Source organism: Penaeus chinensis, chromosome 9 (assembly GCF_019202785.1).
Source record: "Penaeus chinensis breed Huanghai No. 1 chromosome 9, ASM1920278v2, whole genome shotgun sequence".
NCBI lineage: Eukaryota > Metazoa > Arthropoda > Malacostraca > Decapoda > Penaeidae > Penaeus > Penaeus chinensis.
In genome coordinates, this window is record NC_061827.1 from 13,454,086 (window position 1) to 13,454,444 (window position 359).

Genomic DNA, 359 nt, shown 5'->3' on the forward strand with positions numbered 1-359 from the left:
TGAACCCTATGATGCGATGCAAGGCCCCCTGCAAAAAGAGGTGACTTCGATGTACAGGAAGTCCAAATTTCACTGCCAGGCAGCTAAGCCTGTAGTATTTGGGCCCTGAAGACATGCAACTTCTTCCTTCCGCGAACGTACCCTCATCTTCAAACATTTGATGAGCGAATTCATGGTTCTTGTCTCCAGGCTCTTCCGCCAACTAAATTTTTAGTAGGCGGAATAGCCTTCATGCACTTTTACGTACATGAAGACCCATCGCTAGGGTCTCTAAACAAACTGTCCATTTTTATGCTGCACAGGGCGGGATGATATTATTATTATTTTTACCTATTGTGATACATATAGTAATAATAATA